General features: G+C 35.1%; 1 protein-coding gene across 1 annotated transcript in view; it reads right to left on the bottom strand.

The window, feature by feature from the left end:
* Positions 1-13,326, bottom strand: part of elfn1a (extracellular leucine-rich repeat and fibronectin type III domain containing 1a) — a 147,320-nt gene extending 133,994 nt beyond the window's left edge. Inside the window, exon 1 of the mRNA XM_073830486.1 lies at positions 12,932-13,326. The gene's annotated coding sequence lies outside the window, so the exon portion shown is untranslated. The remainder of the gene's footprint in view (positions 1-12,931) is intronic.
* Between the last annotated feature and the right edge of the window lie 14,244 nt (positions 13,327-27,570).

Raw genomic sequence — 27,570 nt, 5'->3', positions numbered from 1 at the left:
TTTTTTTTTCTTTCTTTTTTTTTTTAGTTTTATCTGACCGTAGAAGCCAGTCCCATTTGAAGTTCCAGTCGTGTCTGACAACTGAATATGCTGGAGTTTGTTTTTGGATGAGCCAGGAGGATTTTTCTGGAAACCCTCCCGAACAACATGTGGTGATGTAGGTGCTTTCTGACCCCGAGACTCAACTAATCTCCACAATTCTCCAGCTGTGATCCTTGGAAAGTCTTTGGCTCCAGCTCTCCTCCTCACCGTGCATTAGGACGATATAGACACATGTCCTTTTCCAGGCATATTTGTTGATTGGAGCTTTGTAAATATTGCTCTGATGGTGGAAATGGGGATTTTCAAAGATTTAGTTGTTTTCTTACAGCCACTTTCTATTTTGTAAAGCTCAACAATCGTTGTTTTTTCTTTGGTTTTACTCCTTGTGATGGGAATTTGGCCTTTGTGTCCTCATATCTATAATCCTATGAAACTGAAAGCCATCGCTGGACAATTGCATGTGGCTAGTCACCCTGGTGTGCAAAAAAAAATTATGTAAATATTAATGGGAATATATTTTACTCATAAGAATTTCTAGAGGTGTCAATAATTGTGGGCAACATGCACTGGAGAAACATTTCATAATGCTATTTCCCCCTACTTTCAATTGTTTTACTTCAATGATAGATTAGAATTTTGTGAATTTTTTGAATGAACGATGAAAAGGATTAACAATGCAAATTAATTTCCATAGCCGCCTTTGCTCATATTTACCAAGAGTGCCAATATTAGTTTTTAATTCAGAAATTGGAAAAATTTTAATCAGTGAAAGGGTGTATTTAATTAGTTTTATATATGAATTGTATTTTAATGTGTTTGTGAATAAACATATCATAGATCCACATGTTCATCCAGCGGACCAACATTACACATTTATTCATCTGTCACTATCTCTGTATTTGAAGTTCAAGTTTTGTGTAAATGCCCTGGTGGCAACTGACAAAAGAACACAACATGTGGTCTCAAAGAGATGGAAAATATTTGATATCTGCTGTTAAATGTCGCCGTTTGGAAAGTGCACAGTTCACGCTACCGGTGTGCTTGAATAAGGACCGACGACCTGCCCGACTCTGTTCTTTGTGATGCTGTCAAGAGAAAAACATTCTCCCGTATACTCCTCACCATGAACAAGATAAGTCTGTCAGAAATAAAAGAAACTACTCTCTCTGTACGCGATACGGCTCCACACATGGATAAATTGCCCCGCAGATTCAATTGGGGGACTGATGGGGGGGCAGGACAGAACAGAGGGAAACTGAAAGAGTGGACTGTTTGAATTGTCATGTGGGCATGAAGTATTATTTACTGTGATGAACAAGCCACACAGTCAGATTATAAATGAGCTTTTCCCCAGGAGAGGGTAAACAGTGACACACTTGACACAAAGACAGACATGGTGTTTGCTTTCGCAGCTTTTTCCTCCTCTACAGCCATATGTACAGCGCCACACGATGAATGATATCACCTTTGTTTCCCATTTCATTTCCTCAGAGACATCCTTAGATTTTTGTCAGTTTTACAGAATATCCCAATCTGTTTGAATTGTCTTCAGTGAGCAGACGAAGACATTAATCAGATCTGCAAGTATGAGACAGTTTAAGTTTTTTTTTTTTTTTTTTCCCTTCCAGAGGCCAGAAGCATTCTCTACCAGATGGTAGTTTGGCTGTTTCCATGTACCCGCACCTGTCTCTCAATTTATTTCTATAGTTTCTTTCTCAACACATTTCTAATATCACATCCTATTCTATCCCACTAGGCAATAAGTCAAATCTTGAAACGTGATAAACAAAATTTCTTCCAATTTCGAGAACAACAGTTTCCAGCCGTCTTGATTCCAGAAGTATGTGACGCATTCATTTTCTCCACAGAGATTTAAAACGATTTCTTAATACATAGTTCTACTTCTAGTCATGAACTAAACCGACCAGCTGTGAGATGAGTCATGACATTATAAACTTTTATTTGAAGCAAGAAGCATTTGGGAAAAGATTCATGGTGTACTCAAAGGGTTAGTTCACACAAAAATACCTTTTTGATGAAAGATATTTTTGATGAAATCTGAGAAGCGGTATTCATGTGAACACGCGTCAAAGACTCCCACGGGAGATTGTTGAATAAGGTTTTTTTTTTTTTTTGCACTAAAAGTATTCACGTAGCTTTATAAAATTAAGGTTGAACCACTGATGTCACAAGGACTATTTTGACAATGTCCTTACTACCTTTCTGGGCCTTGTGTTGTGTTGTTGTCTACACAGAGTCAAAAAGCTCTCGGATTTCATAAAAAAATCTCTTAATTTGTGTTCTGAAGATGAATGAATGTCTTACGGGTTTAAAACGACATGAGGGTGAGTTATAAATGACAGAATATTAATTTTTGGGTGAACTATCCCTTTAGCACAGCTAATAAAGCACTCTGATTGACATACTCAAATTAAAACAACACAAAAATATCGAAGTTCTGACTTAGTCATTGATTCACTGTATAAAATCACAGATTATTACTGTAAAATCATATATATTTGAAAAGAATACAGTTAAGGTCAAATATTTACACCCCCTTTCAAAATCGGCAAAATGTTAATTATTTTACCAAAATCATACAATGGATCATACAAAATACATGTTTTTGTTTATTAAGTACTGACCTGAATCGACATTTCACATAAAAGAGAGAGAGAAAATGATAGAGACATAAGAGAAAATAATAGTTGAATTTATAAAAATCACTCTGTTCAAAAGTTTACATTCTCTTGATTACTAATACTGTGTTGTTAACTGAATGATCCACAGCTTCTTCTTTTTTTTTTTTTATTTTTTTTTTTTTATTTGTGATAGTTGTTTTTGAGTCTCTTGTCTGTCCTGAACAGTTAAACTGTCTGCTGTTCTTCAGAAAAAAATCCTTCAGCTCCCACAAATTCTTTGGTTTTCCAGCATTTTTGTGTATTTGAACTCTTTCCAACAATGACTGTATGATTTTGAGATCCATCTTTTCACACTGAGGACAACTGAGGGACTCATATGCAACTATTACAGAAGGTTTAAACTCTCACTGACGCTCCAGAAGGAAAAACATGCATTAAGAGCCAGGGGGTGAAAACATTTTGAATTTGAAGATCAGGGTAAATGTAACTTATTTTGTCTTCTGGGAAATATGAAACTATCTTCTTTAGCCTCTGAAGGGTAGTACTAAATAAAAAAAAAAAAAAAAAAAAAAAAATATATATATATATATATATATATATATATATATATATATATATATATATATATATGATATTTAGGCAAAATAAGAAAAATGCACAAAATCTCAATTCTATACAAAAGTTTTTACCCCTCACCTCTAATGCATGTTTTTTCCTTCTGGAGTATCAGTGAGGGTTTGAACCTTCTGTAATAGTTGCATGTGAGTCCCTAAGTTGTCCTCAGCGTGAAAAGATGGATCTCAAAATCACACAGTCATTGTTGGACAGGATTCAAATACACGAAAATGCTGGAAAACCAAATAATTTTGCAGATTCTAAAAGGGGGATGCAAACTTTTGACATCAACTGTAGTAAAATATTCAAATACATGCACTTTTCACAAAGCTTCACAGAATTGGGCAACCACTGCAAAGCTATTTGGCAGCAGCAGCTAGCATGATTGGTGGATCAAAGAAGGTTCTATCTTTAGGATTATGGGTAGTGTAGTTCTTCACTAGGGAATCTAGTGAATTTAATTGTTAATCACTTTTTGGTCCAACTTTACATTAGGTGGCCTTAACTACTATATACTTAGATTTAAATTAATAATTTGGTACAATGTATTTATTGTGTACATACATGTTTTTACATTGCACATATTTTTAAAAACCTACATGTAATTGATGTCTGTAATTACCACTGTTGACCCATCCCTTACACCTTAACCCACCCTTAATCCTATCCAAACCACCAAACATTTCCCTAACCTTACCCATATCCCACCTTAATAGAAGCAAAAGTGTTTTGCAATGCAATATGAACACATTAAGTACACTGTACTTTTTTTATGCAAGTACATAATAGTTAAGGCCACCTAATATAAAGTATGACCCATTTTTTAGCAATCACTCTGATATGTAAAATAATTTTATGTTATTAAAAATGTATTTCTTTATAAATCCTATGAATAGGATTTGTCAACAGTATTAACATCAACATCATTATTGCCATTATTATAAATGCCGAATTCTGTCAAAAAAACTCTACATGATGAAGGCTGATGGGTTGTTAATGCAAACTGATGATATTCACAGCGTTAAAATACTTGGCACAAGCTTCAGCTTCATCTGAAATCCTCCACCTCCCCAGCTCCACCTGTATAGATCTACTATGGGTTATTATACTGTATATGCTACTTGTGCCGCAGCAGTGTATCAACATATGTATTTGCAGTAGCAAGTTCCTGTACTTGCTTTGCAGCAGCATCAGCAGTAATCTACAACAACAGCATTAACCAAAAGCAGCAGCTAATGCGTAGCATTAACATCGTCATATCCATTACCATGCTAAAATCTTCATAGTTGTCATAATAGAATTTGAATATACAAACACACACCTTCAGGTTATTTTAAATAATAGTCATATTTGACAACTAAATTCTCTCACAGAACTAAAAACAGGGTATTCACAAGCAGTGAACCAGCTGGTAGTTAACTTGCAGTAAGATTTGATAGAATTTAGAAATAGAAAGTATTGATCACGGTGAGAGTATTAGTGCCCTTGTATGTCACAGTGAGGGACCAGCTGAGGACAGGAAGCTCTCTCTTCCAGCCAAAAGCCTTATTAAGAACCGCACATGGAGCACACTACTGCACTCAAGCTTTATATTGAGAATCCAACCTGAAAGACACTTACGCAGTGTATGTGGATTGCTGCCCAACAAGTATTATTTTGGCTTTGGAACAGAATCATTGCACAGGCCTTGTATTTCCCATGTGAACTAATTACAGTGATTGCAATATGGACATTTAATTCAATAGGAAGCAATTTTACAGTGCGTGCGTGTGTGTGTTAAGCATATGCAAGCGTCAGCTCTTGCCTGACATCCAGAGTGATCAAGAATATTGATCCTGTTAGATACAATGACACTGTGATGTAACTAGGACTAAAATTTTGCCATTATACTAATAGGATTTTAGATGCATTATCAAATACACTACTATTCAAAGCATAGTTCACCCAAAAATGAAAAGTCTGTCATTATTTACTCACCCTTGTGTCGTTCCAAACCTGTTAGACCTTTGTTCATCTTATGAACACAAATTAAGATATTTTTGATGAAATCCGAGAGCAATGCAACTACCACGTTCGAGGCCCAGAAGGAAAGCTTTCCTTGAATAGTTTTACTTTTATTTTAATTTCTTTGTCGATGCACCAATGGTTTATGATTATGCTGACCTTGTAACCCCTAAAAGCACTGCATTCTGATTGATATCTGCACTGAACGCATATCTAACAGCCAAGCACACATGAGAGAACGACACCGAGATAGAGAGAAAGAGAGAGGGCTCTTTGAGGAGAGTGGCTGGCCGCTCAAAAACTCAATCAATAAAAGAACCTCTGAAGTGAGCATTGACAAACCTGTTATGTATCACCAGCTTTAATGGATTCTCATGCACAGGATATTCATCAAGTCAGGGCACAGGCCTGCAGGTATACAGCCATGCTACTCTGTATCCCGACCTCTAATTACTTCGCAGGAGGGATGACGAAGACGAAAGAGGGGTAATGTTCAATATCCCTTATACTCGCCAATGTGGAGCCTGATCACTAAAGGATTTGCCCATAATAAGAGTGCCGGCAGCAAACCACAGTCATTTCTAGCAATGGATATTAATACAATGTTTTAAAAAAATGGTGCGGTTAAAGTAATATTTCAAACTTGTCTCAATGTATGGGTTAAAGACAAGTGTTAATGACTGCAGAAAAAAGTAATAACATACAACGTTTGAACACATGACTGAACACATAATCACCAAAATAAAATAAATAAATAAATAAAATAACATTTTAAATAAATAAATAAATAAATAAATAAATAAAAAAATAAGGTCCCTATGGATCGTATAATATAATTTACTGTTTTATGTTTTTTTTTTTCTGCATGTTTGGGTTGCACCACATTATGCTTTTTAGAATGATTTTATAAAGCAATCATTAAGAGATAATTTGTTAATATAAAAAACAACCCTTGTTTAGTATATTTTTTAGAAAGCAATCATTAGAGATACTAATAAACTACAAATTAACCATAAAAAAAATCAACCAACAAAATATAAAAAAATTTATTTTAAAATTAAAATTTCTTAAATTAAAAACATACTCTTCACAGAACAAATGCAATTATAAGGTCTCCAGAGATTGTCTCTATTGTATAATATACTGCTTTATGTTTTTTTTCCTGCTGCATGTATAGGTTGCAAATTCTTATATTTATATATATATATATATATATATATATATATATATATATATTATATATATATATATATATATATATATCAACCCCTTTTTAGCATAATTTTTCTACAAAATAACTAATAATAATAATAATAATTAAAAAACTAATCAACATAAACCAAAAACTAACATAAAGATGATTTTTTTAAAAAGAAAAAAAATCGGGAGGTATAGGTTGCAATCTTTTATTTTAAAAAAGCATCATTTTTTGAATATTTTTAGAAAGCATTCATTAAGAGATAATGAAAAACTTCAAAAAATAACCATAAAAAAACAACACGCTTAAATAAACCAAAACAAATATAAAAAAAATGAATTTTAGAATTAAAAATTAAAATTCATTGACATTAAAATGCTCTTCACACAACAAATGTAATTATAAGGTCTCCAGAGTTTGTCTCTATTATATAATTTACTGTGCTTTATATATTTTGCTGTTTGTTTTTCCCTGGATGTATTGGTTGCACATTTTTTATTAAAAAAAAACTACTTTTTTAGTATAATTTTTGGATTTTTTTTTAGAAAGCATTCAATAAGAGATAATAATAAACATTATTAAGGAAAAGTAAATTGTAATTGCATTTTCTAGTGAAATATATCTAAGTGAAATGAAATGAGACAAAATTTAGAGCGGGAATCGATTTTTTCCAACTAAAAATAATAATAATAATAATAGTAAAAAGAAGAATTGTCTATTTTGATTTCATGGTTACTTTAAATACTGTTTTGACTTTATTGCAACCAATCCATGCCCCAGAACACATCACATTCTAACTATAGGCTCTGAAATGGGATCTGTATCTGCATTGCCAACCATTCCAAAACACTGGTTCCACTTAGTCAACGTTATCTTATTCTAATGTCTTTGAGAGCATTATTTGTGTTTAATACAGCTGCGGCTGACAGTGACATCTGCGGCGTTAAGAGTTCTAGCAATCTCCAAAGCAAACTCCGGCACGGTGCTCGCGGGGTTAGAATGGGCCATACCGCTAGGTAATCGCTAGCCACGCGGTTAATGACTCACACAAGCTGCTGATTCAAGGTGAAGCTGTTAATGCCATTTGTGTGCTTTCCAAGAGATACAATCGCAACAACTGTGCAATCTTTGCTTTGCTAAATTGAAATAAAACAGCACTCAAGGGCAAAGGCTGTAAGGACATGGGCTTTCTAATTTCAGCCTTATCTGCAAGTTCCAGTCACTTATTTAACACACTGTTGAGGCCCCCGGATGCGCACTGAAACCTCCATTTTCTCCTTTCTGAACATTTGCTTCAGATTTTAATTACTTGTCAATTCCAAGCTGTCCCAAGGCTTAACACTCGCTGTCAGCTTCCAGTCAGTCCCTCCCAACACGCCAGTGCGTTGCTGCCAAAAGGTATTGTGTTCAGGATAAGAAAGAGTGAAAGAGAACCTTAAAAAAAATGGCCAAGTCTTAAATCTCCATGTCACTTTATCGAAGGCCCTCGAGCATTCAGGTATAGTAAAAACCTTTGTTTGCTACAAGACATATCCAGCTGCTAATGTGCGTTGAAGCGCACAGGGACATTGCCACAGGCTTGCAACATCTCCATCAATTTAAAATCAAAGGGCTGCCGTCTCAATGTGTAAACAAGAAGCATCTATCAAAAGTACATACTTCATATCACAATGAATCAAAGCCCAATATGCCACTTCAGTCCAACAGCCTCTCAAGGGTGTTCAGGACCACGGACAGCTCCTCCTTCCCTATTCAACCTCTGCCGCCTCACTACTAGGATACTGGCATACGAATAAAAATAGTGTCCTTCCAGTGTCATCTAGTCATGTCACATTCCTGCATCATACCAAGTGTATTCGCTATGTTTATTGTATTCACTTTTTATGTATAATATAAGATATTTGCTTACCTGTATTTGTTGCATTGCAATGAAATAATCTGGACTAATATAGATTAAGCAGCATGGGTATATTTGTAGCAATAGCCAAAAATACATTGTATGGGTCAAAATTATTAATTTTTCTTTTATGCCAAAAATCATTAGGATATTAAGATCATGTTTCATGAAAATATTTTCTAAATTTCCTGACATAAATATATCAAAACTTAATTTTTGATTAGTAATATGCATTGCATATTGCATAAGAGGTCCTGAGGAAGTCCTCAAAGTTTTTTTTTTTTTTTTTTTTTTTTTTAAATCAAATGTAAATGCATGTCCCCAGTGACAATTTCTTGGTTAAACATTACTTACACTATGAGAAAAAGAAAAAAAAATCTCTTTAATGTTTTTTTTTTTACATGAACAATGTGATCAATATTTTATTTATTAAAGCCATGTATGAATCTTATCAAGTGTTTTTAAGCATTTTACTTTTATTAAAACAATAATGTTTAAACAATTTAAACAATATATTGTATTTGTGAACACATCATTATTACCAATATAAATGATTACAATTACATTTAAAAATTAAAATAAGTTCCCTAGGGATTGTCTCTATTATATAATTTACTGCTTTATGTTTTTTTTCTGCATGTATAGGTTGCACATTTTTTATTAAAAAAATATAGAAAGCAATCATTAAGAGATAATAAACTACAAAAAAAAAACATAAAAATGAACCAACACAAACCAAAATAATCCAACATAATATAAACTATAAAATTAATTTCAACAATATAATTCACTGCTGTATATAGAAAACAACCTTTTTTTAGTATAATTTTTAGAATACTTTAGAAAGCAATCATTAAGAGATAATAATAAACTACAAAATAACCATAAAAAATCAACCAACATAAACCAAAATAAACCAACAAAAAATATAAAAAATTAATTTTAAAATCAAAAATTTAAATTTAAATTAAAAACTTCCTCTTCACAGAACAAATGTAATTCTAAGGTCTCCAGAGATTGTCTTTATTGTATAATAATATATTATTATATAATAATTATGTTTCTGCATGTATAGGTTGCACATTTTTTATTAAAAAATAACCCTTTTTAGAATAATTTTAAGAATATTTTTAGAAATCATTAAGAGATAATAATAAACTACTAAATAACCATAAAAAAATAAACCAACATAAACCAAAATAAACCAACAAAATATAAAATGTATTAATAATCATGTTTCTGCATGTATAGGTTGCACATTTTAGATATATTAAAAAAAAATAATAATTCAACCTTTTTTAGGATATTTTTAGAATGTTTTTAAAAAACGCAAACAGATAATAAAAATAAACTACAAAATAACCATAAAGAATGAACCAACATAAACCAAAAGAAAACCAACAAAATTTGTGAACATTAGCTATTCTTTTTAATAGTTAACTTTTAACTATTTTTTAATTTTTCGGATAATCAGTCATCAAAGCTCTGTAAATATTGGTCACAGACCAACTTTAAATTTACTTTAAATTTCACCAAGCTGATTACTCACTAAAAACTCCCACGTATCATGTTTTCATGTCAATTTAAGTCTTACTTTGATGTAACAAAGTGATTATATCTAAGTGTGTGAGTTGTTTACTTACTTTTTAAACAGTCTTCCCATTAACGCCATTATATTGTTCATTCAGACGTGGAACACGCACAAACACGAGATGGGATTTATCACATGAATCAATCAAGCCGAACACAACCAGTCATATCCAATAATATCACAATGGAGGCACTGCCTCCTCTCACATGACTTTCTGCCATTCATTCTCAGTTACCCCCCAACAAACTCACTGCATGCTTTAGGGGGTCTGCTAAAACTCAGTGGGCTCAGGGGAGGCCATACATACATATAAAAAAAACTAAATGATTTCAGTAATGATGAAACTGTAATTACTAACTAAGTGCCATCAATGGCTCTGCTTCACCAATGTAAGTCTTCTCTTTCATCCTCCTCTGTACTTTACTGGATCACAGCGGTCGTCTCTCAGAATGATCGGTTCAGAACTGTCCTTATCCATTTTCAACACACACTCAGTGGTGCTGTAAAAGCCTTCCACCTCACATATCACCAACAATTGCACTTGTGTTTTATGAGTCTATGTATTAAGTGAGCACACTGGGCGGCTACATAATTTATCATTCATTATGCCTTATGTGAGTGCTGCAGGCATAAAGGATGTTTTTTTTTTAAAGCCAGGTAATATGATATTAATATGAACATTGCTTTTATGACACCGCACATACAGACATGCCGTCTTTTCACCCCCATTTTGCCATCTCCCTCTATGTCTGTCTATCTGCCCGTCTATCCATCTCCCTCTCTCTCTCTCTTTCTCTGTATCCGCGGCACGATTGCTCTCTCCTCCACAAAGAGCCTGGCTCAGACACCTTGCATACAAAACAGCTGACTCAATCTTCGAGCTGCATAATCAAGATAAGAGAGATGGAGAGAGAGAGAAGGGGACAGACGTACGCATCTAACAAATTATGTTTTAGGTTTTTGAACCAGCGCAACTCTTCGCTGATCATTAGGTTATGCTTAAACACAGCTCTTGAGTAAATCCTCCCGACGAAAGTCGAGAATGATTTGCCTGTTTTTTTACCGATTGATTAAAGCGAGTGGAGATTCGCAGTCATTCGTATATCTTCTAGTTTCAGCAATGACACATACATGCACTAAAATCCAAAACAATATTAATGTTCACTTTATTTATTTATTGATCCAAGGTTTTCAATCAGGGGTCCTTGAAAGTACTCCTGTAGGTCCCTGGGTAAGATATTTGAGACATATAAAATGCACATTTTCTTACTAATGATCTGTTAAGCATTATATAATGCATTTTTGTCTTAATTACAGTTATTATATATGGTTGTCAAAAAATATAGCTTTTTTATGCTGGGTGGTCCCCAGAGTCTGGGGTCTCTGGCTGAAAACGCCTGCTTCAGACGAATAACATTTAATATTTAGGCTTCAACAATACTTTTCGACCTGTTAAAGTCAAAACAAAACCACTTTAAGTCAAAACAAAGGCGCTTTTAAGAACTCTGAGAGTGATTTGTAAGTCTTAAAATACAAAAAATAAAAATAAAAAAAGGTTTGTCCTGCCAAATGTATTATATGTGCTTTACCTACAAGCTGAGACACCATCGCTCCGTTTGCTGATCCAGTTCTCACTGGAATACACTGTTCTGACAGTAGCATGATGGACGAAGCTCTTTTCTTACTATGTGAACTGTGTTACTCGGATGACCTAATACGCTTAGTATCTTTCAGAGGGTGAGTCTCAAAGCTTAACTGTACAGTTACATCAGTCAAGGTGAGGAAAATCAATTGCATATCCAACTGGATGCACATATTTCAGTTTAAAGCATGCAGCACTTACATTTCACAGATAACTGGGCATTTGCACTGAATCCAAGTCCTGTTAAACGGAGCAGGTTTGGTCATTTTTTATGTCTTCTCTTTTTGTGTTTGTAAAGCGTGTTATTTTTCTTAATCTTGAGTTTTATTAAAGCACTAAAGCTGGTTTGTGTATACGTGAAGTCTTTGAAATGACATACTCCACACGTCTGCGTCATACATCCAATCTTAACTCAATTATTACGTCTCTGAATAATTTATCAGACTTCCAGAGTCAAATGATTTCTTAATTTAGCAATCCCAACGAGCAGTCCTAGGAGAGACATTTACTCATGCACTGATTCTACACACACCTGCAAACGAACTGCATTTGTATGAACAGTAGCAGCGCACTTTCATTGCTAAAATAGACTTTAATAAACTTTCAGAGCTCTGTCGGCGTAAACGGACACCGTAAGCTACTATAAGCGCATTTGCCATGAACAGATCGCACTCACTAAATCGCGATTCACTAAAATCTAGCGACTGAGGGCTGAAAGGGGTGATCAGTTGTCAGTTTTACGGCTGAAGGCGAACTCTAGCGGCAAACCAAACCTGTCTGCTGTCCAGGGTCCTGAAACGTTTGGCGACGTTCTGAAGATTTTAGCGATATTCAAGCCTGGAATATCTCTAAGTTAGACGCTTCGGAGTTCAACAAGCTTTAAACTAACAGGAATTGAAGTGTTCACTTGCTGAATGTTAGCTTTGAATTCCATACATTACCGAACAAATGCATCAAGTCAGTATTTGTCAAATTATTCCATGCAGAATGTCAAATGATTCCAAAAGAACTCGCGTGTACATTTGAACGATATTCACTCACGCCTTAGTGTAAAACGAAGCGAATTAATGTTCAATTTGAGTCCGTGTAGGTTTCACTGACAAACTCAACACATCACACGATGCATTTCCAAGTTAAGACAAGTCACGCCGAGGCATTTGTTGCAAATACGCGGATGTACAAAAGCCACATGGATAACTTACATGTCTCAGACTACACTTGCGCTCCTTTCAATTCCCGTCCGACAAAACCAACGTTAGAAGCGACGTAGATGCGACATTCCAAAGCATTTCTCACTTACCTCTTTCGCAGAGCGAAGCAAGAGTCTCTCCGTAACCAAACCGGGGTCCCTATGTCACCATGTACCCCCTTGACATTTTCTAAGAGGCAGTAGATATCGGACGAGGGTTAAAAAACACACACACACACACACGCACACACACAAGGTTCCTCTTGGCCTCGGAATACAAAGAGCTGCAGCTCCTCACTGCGTCAAGCGCGATCCTCAAAGATCCATTAAAGAGCGAGTGATTAATTCAAGGCAGAGCCTTTATGTATTCCGCACAGACAGAGACATGGCAGAGTAGTTTTGTCTGTCATAACGCCAGCGACAGCGCCTTATAACTATTTCCAGTCATTTATTAGTTGATTTGAGGAGCGCTGCTCATCCACAAGTCCAGTTGGGGCAAAGTTAAATCTCATAATAAGATTGTAGGTTACTGCGAGGCTATAAATGGTCTGGGTTCGACACTCAAGGCAAGAGGGCTGTGTGCCACGTGAGAGAACTGTTCAGTTCAAAATGTGAGATGTTAAAAGATCATCACTGTACGCAGGAAGCATCTAAACTTGCGAGTTATTTTCGAATTTGTAAATCTGCTTAACGCAGCACGGGGATAGCATAGGCTGTGTAGTACAAAACCAATTATATATCAAGATTTAGCCTATTTCATTCTTCATCAAAGTTATAGCTACAACAATACCTGTTGTGCAGGCTATTGGGAACCTTTTTTTTTTTTTTTTTTAAATACCGGTGCCCAATTATTTTTTCAGACAATCGGTTCACGATTCTCAAATGGTTATTACTATGGAACGCCGTACTAAAATATGCATTATTTTTCAACGGCGCTTCTAGTAAGTAACTCAAAAGGAGATACAGCGTGTCGTTCGATTTTAGAACGAATGACTCAGAATAAGAGCTGGTTCTTTACAGTGAATCAAGAAGAGTGCACTGCAATCGCCAAACGAATGACTCTTAGGAGACGATCCCTTTTTAATGAAACAAAAACAGTGTGTGGTCCAAATACCGAGCAAATGGTTTGTAGGAGTAGCCTGTAACGCATTATAAAACATCCCAAGCGTAGTTCGACTACATTAAAATCAAAATACAACATGGAAAGTCTTGTCCAATTATCGAATGAACGACTCATATGAGCTGGTTCTTTTGGTGAATCAAAAACGCCCATGACTCAGTCAGGTAGTAAAAACGGTTCAAACTCACATTTTTGCATTACATTCCATTAAATGTATTTCTGTTGTATCCCATTGTTCTATTAAATCTCATATATCTTATAATTTGGCAACATGCTGCTGAAGGCAGTAAATGTAATAAGAACAGCATTACATTGAAGAACTACACTACCAGTCAAAAGTTTTTGAACAGTAAGACTTGTATCTTCTGCTCACCAAACCTGCATTTATTTGATCCAAAATACTGCAAAAGCAGTAATTTTGTGAAATATTTTTTACTGTTTGAACTAATTGCTTTCTATTTGAATATATTTTAAAATTTAGTGATCAAAGCTAAATTTTCAGCATCATTACTCCAGTCTTCAGTGTCACATGATCCTTTAGAAATGGATTTGAAGAGATTTTGTTTGATGAATAGATAGATCTAAAGATCAGCATTTATCTGAAATAAAAAGCTTTTACAAAAGTCAGTATGAAAAGAAATGAGAGAAATTAATACTTCTATTTAGCAAGGATGCTTTAAATTGATCAAAATTGATTATAAAGGTTGATTATAAATTGATTATCAGAATATTAAAATCTTTCTGTCCAAAAACTTTTTACTGGTTTATAAGAATCATTAAATGGAACCATTATTGAACTACAATCATTAAGAGAGACAGAATAGAGACAGAATCCTTAGAATAGAATTTCTTGTTGGAACCATGCAGGGAGGGAGGGTTGGAGGGTTGGGGGGGGGGGGGGGGAGAAACGAGGCTGGCATCATTGCATATTGACTTCATGCACTCTTGGGAACAGCACCTATCCACCACATCCTCCAAATGCACTCAGTCACAATTTAGGGTAAACCTTTGAGGTACGATTGACAGGCATTCTTCATACTTTGTAACCTTGACTCTCTAGAGGCAGTACTTGAAGAAGGGGGCAGGAGGGAGCTGTGGGCTGCTGCCTAAGTGTTTGGCACAGGATGGATGCATTGTGGAGGCTGAAGTTCCCCAGTTCTCTGCAGCACTCATAAAGAAGCACACAGGCACTGAGTGGGCATCCATCTGTAGAGAGGCGCTGGTGATCTGGTGCATTACCCACAGAGTGGCCGGGCTTTTGTGTGTGTGCGTGTGTGCCTGCTGAGGATCACCGGCCCGCACAGCTGCAGGGTTGGGGCTGTCAGCGCTGACTGCTCATTAGAGTGGGCAGGCTGATGTGACGTGGTGAGGTTAAATGCTTGTTATTCTTGTTGTAGGTAGCAGTCAATCGGGGGTAAGATGAGGGGTGCAAATTGATCCCTCTGTAAGTTTTATGCAACGCTGTAAATGTTGCGCTTGCTCATAAATGAGTCACACAAATGTTCACTTTATTTAAATGTATATTTGTTTTCACAAATCAGCCCAGCTGATGCTATGTTTATGTTAGGAGGGCTATCAGACCTGTAATTTGTATCTGTGCTAATGAATTCCAGCTGATTAATAATGAAAGGGAGAGCTTTACTGCTAAATGCCTTCTGGTCTGCATGCTAGTAAGTGTAGGTTAATTGGATATTGTTAAGTGCAAGTAAAACATGCCAATGAGCAAGATCAGCTTGAAATACCATACATTAGTGCCACTGGTGCCATCCTGGTCCAAGTCTTGGTTCCTTTTAAAGATTCCAGTAGCTTAACAGTCCTAAAAGAATCATTACTGGAACAGGAAGGAATACTTAGTGTCTACACAGACTTCTAAATTAATCTTTTTAAAGCCAACATCCATTACAGTAATTGTCCTTAAAGGGATAGCTCACCCAAAAAATGAAAAATCTGTCATTAAAGGGATAGTTCACCCAAAAATGAAAATTTGATGTTTATCTGCTTACCCCCAGGGCATCCAAGATGTAGGTGACTTTGTTTCCTCAGAAAAACACAAATGAAGATTTTTAATGAAAACCGGTGCAGTCCGCCAGCCATATCATGGACGTGGATGGGCACCAAACCTTTAAAAGTAGACAAAAACATGCACAGACAAATCCAAATTATACCCTGCGGCTCGTCACGATACATTGATGTCCTAAGACACGAAACGATCAGTTTTTGTGAGAAACTGAACAGTATTTATATCATTTTTTACCTTTTATACACAGCCACGTCCATCTGTTATGAGCACGAGTTTGGCATCAGGCTCGTTACATGTGCACGCGTTCTGGCGTGGTATACGCAAACACCGTGAGGGGAAATCAGTGAAAAGTCCTGGATGAGTTTGCGCAAGCAAACGTAATCTTTTAGCTTTAAATCGGTTTGAACAATCAGGATACACGCAAGTAATTACCATTTTGAATAGCCACTATACTCACAATCTCTGTGCACTGTGTAAACAATGAGTGTCGTATACACGCGACAGATCGCTTCCGGCGTTTGTGTACTCTACGCCAGAGCGCGTTCACATGTCACAAGCCGGATGATGAGCTCGTGCTCATGACAGATGGACGTGGCTGTGTATCAAAGGTAAAAAATGTTATAAATACTGTTCAGTTTCTCGCAAAAAACGATCGTTTCGTGTCTTAGGACATCAATGTATCGTCACGAGCAGCAGGGTGTAATTTGGATTTGTCTGTGCATGTTTTTGTTTACTTTTAAAGGTTTGGTGCCCATCCATATCAATTATATGGCTGGCAGACTGCAGCGGTTTTCGTTAAAAATCTTCGTTTGTGTTTTTCTGAGGAAACAAAGTCACCTACATCTTGGATGCCCTGGGGGTAAGCAGATAAACAACTAATTTTCATTTTTGGGTGAACTATCCCTTTAATTACTCACCCACATGTAGTTCCAAACCCATAAGACTTTTGTTCCTCTTTAGAACACAACGTAAGATATTTTTTATAAAATCCAAGAGCTTTCTGACCCTGCATAGACAGCAAGGGTCCTACCACAGTCAAGGCACAGAACGTTAGTGAGGACATTGTTAATAGTCCATGTGAAATCAGTCATTCAACCATAATTGTATGACATTACGGGAATACTTTTTTGTGCAAAAGTGAAAAAAAAAATCCATGCCCTGTTGTCCTATCACATCAAAATACATAGAAATATTTTGAACTGTTTTGGCTTGTAAACAGTGCTTGATCTCTGCATATTTCTCCACTGATTTGACTTTTTCATTGAAGGAAATGTTATCATGGGTTATGGACTCCTTTTTTAGCCTGAAGCAGCAAATATATGCAAATATAGCCCTACAGCAAATATAGCCCTATAGTAGGGCTGGGCGGTATACCTTTTCATACCGAATACCGGTGTTTTTTTTTATGATATTAATTTTTCATATACCCCAATACCGGTGAGTGTGTGCGTACAAAGCGCTGGGAACACGTATGTTGACGCAAACAGAAACTGCAGCTTGCACGTGCTTGTCTGAAGCAACACATCTGCGTGGACGTATTTCAGTATATCTGAGAAAGACCCAGGGTTAGCGATTTGCAAAACTTGTAATGCCGAAATTTCAAGAGGGGGTGTGTCTGCAGTGATGAGAGCAGAGATCGGCGCATTGCGCGCAGACAGATGTAGCTTTCAGTTACATCGCAATATTTTAAAGATATGTCTTTTCTATGTACTGTATTTTTATAAATATTTATGTTTTAAACCATGGAGGTGAGGCAATGGATATCACACATGCAACGTGAAAACTGCGCAATATGTTAAAGTGAAAGTAAAAACTGACTTTCAGCATCTGATGTGCATTCTTTCAGAGACAATGAAAGACGATTATACTTCATATGCTGATATTAATTTAGTCCCTTAATATTTTTCTTGTGCCCCGAACATGGTGGGAAAAAATAAAAATAAACATATTGTGTAAGGTTTGTTTTTGAAAGTCTTAAATAAAGCTCTTAATTTTCATTGATGACTGCAGTGTTATTAGGAGGTTATGAAAGTCATAATTATGATTTCAGGTGGTCTTAAATGTGGGGGACTGAAAGATAAGAATTGCCATGAAACTTCAAAAGGCTATCCATTGAATAAATATGAGCGCTGCACGTTTCAAAATCATTTGCTGCGCTGCTTTGTATACAGTACTACCATGCTGACAGCGCCTCCGGCTGGAAGAGAAACCCATAGAGTTGTAAATGTGAACTCATGGATCCACAAGATAATGTGTTATAAAAATGTAAACAATTTAAACAAAGGCAGTAAAATATATGTATATGTTATTTAAGTAATATAATACTTGATTGATAATAATTGTTTAAACTGATATAATTGATTTATTCTTTGAAACTTTAATATTAATTTATGCAATTGCAATGCCTTGATTCTAGTAAGATTTAGTACACAGTCATAGCCATAAATGCAATGGTACTAATAATTGGCATAATTCTTTTGGTTTTCGGTTTCGGCCAAGAATTTTCATTTCGGTGCATCACTACATCATATGGAAATGTGGTCAGGCTAAAGTTGTAGCCGTAGGAGGCAACACAAGCAATTTGCTTCACCACCTCCGCCACAAACATGTCCTGGAATATGAAGAATCCACAGTAAAGTGTTGAGCATTTTGACTGCAAGTCATGAATTCTGATTTCTTCACCTCATTACAATTATGAGTGTCACTGTCACTTCTTTGTGAACAGCAGCAATTTGTGAGACCAATCAAACCTGGGTTAATATTAGTCCAGTCAATGTAAGCCAATATACTGCAGTAATTATTCTCTAATTTATTAGGAAATGTGGTTAACACCTAGTCATGCATGGAAAAAAAAAAAAACCATCATATATCGTGATACCGTATAATTTTGAAAAAATACCGTGATATAAATTTTTGGTCATACCAAGGGCCGATGGGAGGGGAAATTTCTGCGGGTGATTTACTTACAATGCACAAATTAAGAAACGCAGATGATTTCATTTACATACAGTTAGTAAAATAATTGTTTGATCCCCTGCTGATTTTGTACATTTGCCCACTGACAAAAGAAATGACTTATCTATCTATAAATTATCAGTCTATAATTATAATGGTAGGGTATTTTAACAAAGACAGAATAACAACAAAAAATATTTAGAGAAACTTGTTTTAAAAAAAGTTATAAATTGACTTGCATTTTAATGAGTGAAATAAGTATTTGATCCCCTATAATCAGCGAGATTTCTGGCTTCCAGGTGTCTTTTATACAAGTAAAGAGCTGAGACTAGGAGCACTCTCTTAAAGGGAGTGCTTCTAATTTCAGCTACGTTACCTGTATCAAAGACGCTTGTCCACAGAAGCAATCAATAATTCATATTCCAAACTCTTCACCATGGCCAAGACCAAAGAGCCGTCCATGGATGTCAGGGACAAGATTGTAGATTGTACACAAGACTGGAATGGGCTACAAGACCATCGCTAAGCAACTTGGCGAGAAGTTGACAACAGTTGGTGCAATTATTCGCAAATGGAAGAAACAAAATAACTGCAAGTCTTCCTCAGTCTGGGACTCCATACAAGATCTCACCTCATGGAGTTTCAATGATCATGAGAACGGAATCAGCCCAGAACTACACGAGAGGATCTTGTCAATGATCTCAAGGCAGCTGAGACCATAGTCACCAAGAAAACAATTGCTAACACATTACTTTGTGAAGGACTGAAATCCTGCAGCGCCCTCAAGGTCCCCCTGCTCAAGAAAGCACATGTACAGGCCTGTCTGAAGTTTACCAATGAACATCTGAATGATTCAGAGAAGAACTATGATCCCAAGAACACCATCCCCACCGTGAAACATGGAGGTGAAAACATTATGCTTTGGGGTGTTTTTCTGCTAAGGGGACAGGACAACTGCACTGCATCAAAGGGACGATGGGCGGGGCCATGTACCATCAAATCTTGGTTGAGAACCTCCTTCTCTAAGTCAGAGCATTAAAAATGGGTTGTGGATGGGTATTCCAGCATGACAATGACCCAAAACACATGGTCAAGGCAACAAAGGAGTGGCTCAAGAAGAAGCACATTAAGGTCCTAGAGTGGCCTAGCCAGTCTCCAGACCTTAATCCTATAGAAAATCTGTGGAGGGAGCTGAAGGTTCGAGTTGCCAAATGTCAGCCTCAAAACCTAATGACTTGGTGGCCAACTACAAGAAACGTCTGACCTCTGTGATTGCCAACAAGGGGTTTTGCTAAGTCAAGGGGTCAAGTACTTATTTCATTCATTAAAATGAAAATCAATTTAAAACTTGAAATACTTTTTTTTTTTTTGGATTTTCTTGTTATTCTGTCTCTCACTGTTCAAATAAACCTACCATTAAAATCATAGACTGATCATTACTTTATCAGTGGACAAACATACAAAATCAGCACTGCATCGACCAATGCAATTTACCAAGTAGAGTGAAATTAGCATAGTCGCAAATAAAGACTAAAGAAATAAAGAAGCCAGAGTACGTTAAAAAGAACCGGAGGCCAAAAAAAATGAAGGTTTGCTAGAAGTTATAGACTTAGTGCTTGCGTGACTCCTAGTTGAGGATTCCAAGTCATCTTTTATTTCCTGAAGCAAATTAAAAATAACATAGCTTGGCAAACGATATGTTAATAATATTGTTGTATATAATAATAATGTGTTCTTCTGTCATTTCAAATAAATTAATACATGTGGAAAAAAACCTCTACCTTCTACCACATGCTCTCTATTCTCTGTGAAAACCTCCTAGCAACAATAATTGCAGGCAAAATAGTTTGAGACATGCTTTTTTTGCACATCAAACAATGTGCAAGCTGTTACTAAAACTGGCCCAAAAAGTCTTGATAAAGGATTTGTTTAGATTACTTTTGGATTATTTCATGTTTTATTAGCTGTTTGGACTCTCATTCTGACGGCACCCATTTACTGCAGAAGATCCATTAGTAAGCAAGTGATGTCATGCTAAATTTATCCAAATGAAGAAACAAATTCATCTACATCTTGGATGACCTAGTGTGTTGGATTGTTTTTAATTCACTTAACAGAACTAGCTCAACTGAGTCATTTGTTTGAGAGCTAGAAATGTTGGTTTCGCTAAATGTTTTTAATTTACTAATAAGAGCAGAATCATGAGAGCCATTTGTTCTTTAATCAAACTACACTGGTCACACAGTTTTTTTTCCTACTTTGGTGAAACAGTGAATGTGAGATCCATAAACAGAATCTATATTTGTGGTATTATAATCATTTGATTAAAAAAGTAAAAATAAAAAAAAGCACGCACATCAGTCTCAAATGGGTGCTCGACTAAAAAGCAACAAGTAGAAGAATAAAGTTAAAGTCGGCAACACCGACTTTGGTGTTGCTGACTTTAACTTTATTCTTCTATTAAAAAATACCTGAAATATTGGTTGTGTTAACTGATCACAGACCTATTAACTGATTGAGCTTCTCACTGGCTTTATCAAAAACAAGACCAATTGGTTAAACATGCACTTTACAATCAAGTGATAAAAGAAGGCATTTTAGTGTATGCACATATTACACAGCAACCATTCAGCTTGAATCAGAGATGCACTGATTGGAAATCTCAGTGAGCCTATTTCAAAGCAGAATGTAAAAACAGATGAATCTGACTGATTAAACGTGATGCCAATTTGGAGAGAAGAAGATGCACATAGACACTCTGCAAATTGCCCATTCACCTACAATCAGTCTACAAAGCATGAATATGGGATTTTATTATATTTGCGCTGAGCTGTCTAAACTGAGGCTAAATATTTTAAGTAGCTGTCAATATTACAGAGAGCGGACTCTAATGTCCTTAAATGGGTTTTGGGGAGAGGAGAAGACAGGCTGTGAGGTGAGTTATTGGTTGTGATTTATTCAAATCCTCCATTTATTTGCTAAGCCTATTAGATGGCGAGGAGAAAGAGGAGGCTAGTTATAATTCAGAAGAGGAAATGTTTAGTGGCAGTTGATATAATGGAGCATCTGCCACCCCTGAATATGGCAGATCCATCTTAACATCTGGACTATGGACAGATGCCTGCAGCAGTTCTCCTTTTGGTTGGGCAATGTCAGAAAGATGAGACACTATTAGGTCCAGGTTTTTTCAAATCCGTGATTTAAGCGCCGTAGTAGCAATGGTATGCCATTTGTTTAAGTGGTTCACCATTTTTCCTTCACAGCAGATGTGGATGACTGCCGTTAGTAGTGTGAAGTGCTCATTGATTACAGATTTTCATGCCATATGGGCCCTCCATGATGTTTCTTTGTATGGCAATTGCTAATATTTCCATACGTCGCCACTGGAAAATGGGACTTTCAATTTGTATGGGAAAGCGACATGTAATTGTTTGTATGCCATTTCTTTTTTAAATTCTCTGGTATTATTGGCAAAATTGGATTATGCAAATCCATGTTTCGAGGATTACTGTGTTTAAAATATGAGACCCAAAATTACATTTCCTGAATGAATGGTGAATGGTTTTCTTAGACTGTGGTCTAAGTCTGTTTTTGTGAGTGTCTCATGTGTGTCTCATATGTATGTATATATAAGCTTATTTCCCCGACGGAATAAGAATAACTTCATCTCATGACAAAAACATACCTATGGAGGCTTTTTCACAAGACACAAAAATCGTACCACCATGTACGCTTTGTGACATATTCGGCGTAAAATGTCCAATGAGTGGTGCTAAAAGTGTGTTAGTTTTTATTGGTGTGTTTTATGTGACATAGCAGTTCTGACTTGAAATCTCTGAGTAAGATCTGAGTGGTGCTATAACTCTAATGCTCTGTGACATTTTAAAATAATGTACCATCTGCACTACACTTAAACCTACCAGGCAATCGCAAGCATGCCATTTTAGCTTGTTTTTCAATCTCTCATCTTTCAGCTCTTTCATTGAGAGTCATGTTTTTCACAGGATTCGTACCCAAGGATTCCACATCCTAAATCCAATTCCGTGTCAGCTGAGCTACCGAGCAAGATTGTTATGTCCGGAAAGCAAAACATATGGAGCTGTATTTATAACTTTGTAGAAAAATTATTACAATATGTATGTATGCATTTCGCGTCTAGTGAAAAAGTTCCCACAGGTACGTTTTTGTCAAGAGATCAGGTAGAATAAAAATAATAAAATAAAATAAAATGGGGCTTTTAATTTCAAAATTCTGACTTTTGTCAGAAATGTGACATATATACTCTTAAAAATAAAGGTGCTTTAAAAGGTTCTTCACAGCGATGCCATAGAATAGCCATTTTTATTTCCACAAAAAAAACATTCAGTCAAAGGTTCTTTAAAGAACCATCTCTTTCTTACCTTTTTATAATCTGAAGAACCTTCTTTTGCCACAAAGAACCTTTTGTGAAACAGAAAGGTTCTTCAGATGTTAAAGGTTCTTTATGGAACCATTTAGACAAAAAAGGTTCTTCTATGGCATCTTGAAGCACCTTTATTTCAAGAGTAACATTCTCAAAATGACTCTCCATCTAAACTCTGAAGTTACTGAATTATACTGAAGTTTCAAAATTTATAACTCGCAATTGACACTTTGCAAAGACCGCCCCCCTTCATTACTGTTGCTATGTCGGACAAGCCATGGCTCTCTCAAGCCACACATCATGTTCTCATAAAGTGAAAAACACATTGCGGACCAAAAAGGACACAGACAATGCACTGGCAGACAAGACAGACTAGGTTACATTTGGTATAAAAAAATCTCAGCTTTTAAATGCTGCCATTTTGTAAGAAATTCAAATAATAAAAACTGTTTTGTGGCTCTTGCTGTAGTGGTTGAAGTGGCAGGTGAACCGATCATCTCTTCCTCTTTACTAGTTATAGCATGAAATAAACATGAATGACTATCAGAAGGTATTTTGTTTCAACTGCGGAAATGCTCAAAACACACCATTTATCCAGGTCAAGTCCACCGACATTAATCTACTCTCCTGTCTGGTTTGTTTGTCAGTGTCATGATTGGTCCGATGGCCTGTCAATCAAGCTCCCTGCGAAGGGTCAATTGCAAAATAGTGTGTTGTGTATTTTCAGCCTTTTTTTCTCAAAATTGTAAACATCTTGGAATTGTGAGATTTATATCTTTCAATTGACCGTTCACCGGGAGTTTGATTGACAGATGAACTGACAAATCATAACACTGAATCTGAAACCAGACAGGAGAGTAGATTAACATCGGTGGACTTGTAAAATGGTGCGTATTGACGTCTTTTTGCAGTTGAAATAAGATACCATCTGAAGTTCATTCATGTTTATTTTGTACTATAACTAGTAAAAAGGAAGAGATGATCAGTTCATGTGCAACTTGATCAAAGGCGCTACAGTGATCTGTTACCATCTGTTAAAGAGCCACAAAACAGTATATTGTTTGAATTTCTTTTAAAAATTGGCAAAATTTGAATGCTGACTTGTTTCATACCGAGTAACCTGCTCTGTCTTGTCTGTTGGTGCATTGTTACTGTCCTCTTGTATTTTTCACTGCAACTTCATTGAACTGCATATAAAAAAAGTTGAAATTGTGAGATATAAACTTTTTGAAAATAGAGTTAGAATTGTAAAATACAGACCAATTTAGAGTAGACGTCACAGTTACATCACTTGCAGCTGCGTGTGCATTGTTGTGGCAGAAAAAACATTGGTAACAAGTAGAGGAAAGCAAGTAAAATCCATGGAATAAGAGAAAAAATGTTTTGTAGAATGTTTTGGATGTCAGAATCGAAATGCAAATAATTTGTATAGAATACTATCATCCAAGAAGGCATTTGAAGCTAAATGGAGATGTTTAGTAACTAATGGATGAAACCTGCTATAATTACTCTACTTTTAAAGCATACATTTGATTTAAACAATAGGTATACATAATATTCACACGCATATTGTATTCGGACATGTTGTATGAGCCCTACAGTTACAGAATCAAATACTATTTAAACCTATAAAATTTTACATTTACCTATTTTGTCTCACAATTCAGCCTTTTTTGCAAATGCAAGTTTATATGTGGTATTTCGGACTTTATAACTCGATTTAACTCAACAATAGCGAGTTTGTCAATTCTGAGGGGAAAAACCCAGTGTGTGGGATATAAACTCATCATTTTGAGCCGAGGAGAAAAGAGAGCTGATTATTCTGATGAGAATTGTGACATAATCTCAGAACTGCGAGAATAAAATCATAATTTTGAAATTTTGAGATTAACACAAAAAACATCTGCAAACACTAAATTGGTCTATAAACTCACCGACTTTATATCTCACAAATCAGACTTTTTCAGAATTGCAGAAAATTTTTTTATAATATTTAAACTGAGAATTGGGTGATATACACCCATTAAACCTATCCAAAAACTAATTTTCAGAATTTCTTCTCAGAAAATGCCACCAACAATTGCGATTTAACATTTTGGAATTATGAGTTTATATCTCACAATTCAGACTCCCCCCCCCCCCCCCCCTGAACTTGTATATTCCATGGCGGAAAAAAAGTTTCATATGTATGTGCTTACTCCATGAAGACACGGCAGAAGTGTGTCAAGTCTTCAGCCATCTCACTCTGCCTAAGTATGCGAAAAAAGGTGGATTGTCTTTGATACGTATTTTGTCTCGCTCCTCCCTCTAAATTTCAATGTCTGATGAATAATGCAACAGTACGACAGCCTGCATAAATGTTACAAAGCAGTGTAAGTTGGTGAATATGTAACGTTCCCTGTGACTTTTAGCGGTGCAGCATTCCTCGACATCAGCAAAATTGTGAAAGCACAGCAAGAACAAGCATTAACAGCAATAAAAAAATCAAGGCTTTTACATACAAGCACATACAACTTCAGGAGTTTTTTTCCTTCAGAAGTGAATTTTAGTGTAACAGTAGGAAAGAAACCTTTGTGGTCTTTTGTGGTGTGTGATGTGCCATCATTTACATAAACATGCTGAGTTCACTGTCTGAGGTAACAGCAGTTCATTACGTAGGAGTAACATTTGCATAGATCTGAATATGCAGTGACACCGGACTAGGTTGGCACAGACTGTGCTTCCTTTGAGACAGTTAAGTACACATCTCTTTGGTAAATTGGTGAAGCTTATGCTTGCAGTCATTTCACAGTTGAGGCATTTCACTCTTTAATAAAAATGAATAAGTAAAATTCTGTAGAAATATACGCAGTTACTGGAAAGCATAGTTGGTTCAGTTTCCAAATGTGGCATTTCTACAAGCACTTAAGCCACATTCACAATCAAACACACTTTCTATAAATAAATTCTCTCTCTCTTTGTCTTTGTCTTTTCTGCATTTGTACTTTTGCTTTCGCTTCTGAACTATTCTAGCTTACTCTTGAAACTTGGCATTGTGGGACTATAAGAGTCGCTTGCTCTTGTATGATAAATTGCTTGTGATGTTCCCCATTTGTAAGTCTCTTTGGATAAAAGCATCTGCTAAATGACTAAATGTAAATGTAATGTAAATGTAATGAGTTCAAATCCCTAGTTCTAAGTATGAGCAATTGTAATAATGAAGCTTGCCTTTGCAAGCACCACTCAATATTTGCTAACACTGACTATACGCATAAGACACAAGATATGAAGTAAGATAACATAATTCAGTTTTTATATTTCATTTTCAAAGGCAGTACAGAAGCTGTACCTAAAGTGCCATATATTATATATAAAACTGCATTTACATGACTGGTTAATCCTATATATATATATAAAAGAATTAATAATTATATTTTAATATATTTTATTCAAATACATTACTATTATTACTATTATTATTATTATTATTATTATTATCTTAAATAAAAATCAGAAACAATTATAAATTCCAACTATAATAATATTGTAAATATGTTTTGCACATCAGTAGAACTAATAATAATATAAATAACACTATCAACAAAATATTATTATTTATTATTAATTATGATGATTATTATTATTAATAATACGAATCAGAAACAATTATATATTTTTAACAAAAATAACATTAATTTATTATTATTATTATTACTACTACTACTACTACTACTACTATTACTACTACCATTATTATCCAAAATATAAATCAGAAATAATTATAAATTCTAACAATAATATTTTTGTTAATATAAATAATTATTATTTTAAATAACAATCTAAAACACAATAATATAAAAAAAATTGTTAGGATAATGTTTTACATATCATTAGAACTATTAATAATAAAAATAACATTAACAACAAAATTATTATTATTATTATTATTATTATTATTATTATTATTATTATTATTATTATTATTATTATTATTATCCTAAATACAAATCAGAACCAATTATATATTTTAACAAAAATAACATTAATTATTATTTTTATATTGTATTACTATTAGTATTAGTATTATTTAATAACTATATAAAACAATATAAATAATGAAAAATACTGTTATGAAATTAATGTTTTAAATAATAATAATAATAATAATAATAAAGTAAATAAATATAATTATTATAACAAATAACAATATTTTTTATTCTATATACAAATATTTTTAAAAAATAAACTGAACTAAGCATAAACTAGATTAATAT

This window comes from Garra rufa, chromosome 1 (genome assembly GCF_049309525.1).
Source record: "Garra rufa chromosome 1, GarRuf1.0, whole genome shotgun sequence".
Lineage (NCBI taxonomy): Eukaryota > Metazoa > Chordata > Actinopteri > Cypriniformes > Cyprinidae > Garra > Garra rufa.
The sequence above is the reverse complement of the archived record's forward strand: the minus strand, read 5'-3'. Positions and strand labels throughout refer to the sequence as shown.